Source organism: Geospiza fortis, unplaced genomic scaffold (assembly GCF_000277835.1).
Source record: "Geospiza fortis unplaced genomic scaffold, GeoFor_1.0 scaffold735, whole genome shotgun sequence".
Lineage (NCBI taxonomy): Eukaryota > Metazoa > Chordata > Aves > Passeriformes > Thraupidae > Geospiza > Geospiza fortis.
The window spans coordinates 94,216-94,814 of record NW_005054739.1 but is presented as its reverse complement, the minus strand read 5'-3'; positions in this window follow the sequence as shown (position 1 = coordinate 94,814).

Genomic DNA, 599 nt, shown 5'->3' with positions numbered 1-599 from the left:
GCTGGAATTCCCGAATTCCCTTTGGAAAACTGCTGGGATGGAGGACAATACCTGTCAAACTCGTGGATTCCTGGAAAATCCTAAATTCATTTTGGCTGGGGCCAAGAGACCTTGGAACACCTGGAAAACCCCAGGATTCATGGGAAACCCCAGGATTTGTGGAAAATCCCAGGATTCGTGGAAACCCCTAGGAATTCTGGAAAACCCCAAGTTCACTTCAGCCATAGACACTGGGATTTTGGGAAAACCCAGGGATTCCTGGAAAACCCCAAATCTCTCCCAGCCGATCATCCAGGATGACAAAAATTCCCAAAAATTTGGGGATGCCTGGGGTGGGGCGTCCAATCGCTTTTCCGTGGCGCTCCCAAGGAATTCTCGAGCAACGGCATCAGGGAATTGGCGGGATTGGAAATTGGGGAATTGGCGGGATTGGCGGGATTGGGGAATTGGCGGGATTGGGGAATTGGCGGGATTGGCGAGATTTGGGAATTGGCGGGATTTGGGAATTGGCGGGATTGAGTAATTTGGGAATTCGGGATTTGGGGATTCTGGGATTCGGGGATTCGGGAATTTGGGAATCGCTCCCGAGTTGCCGTTGC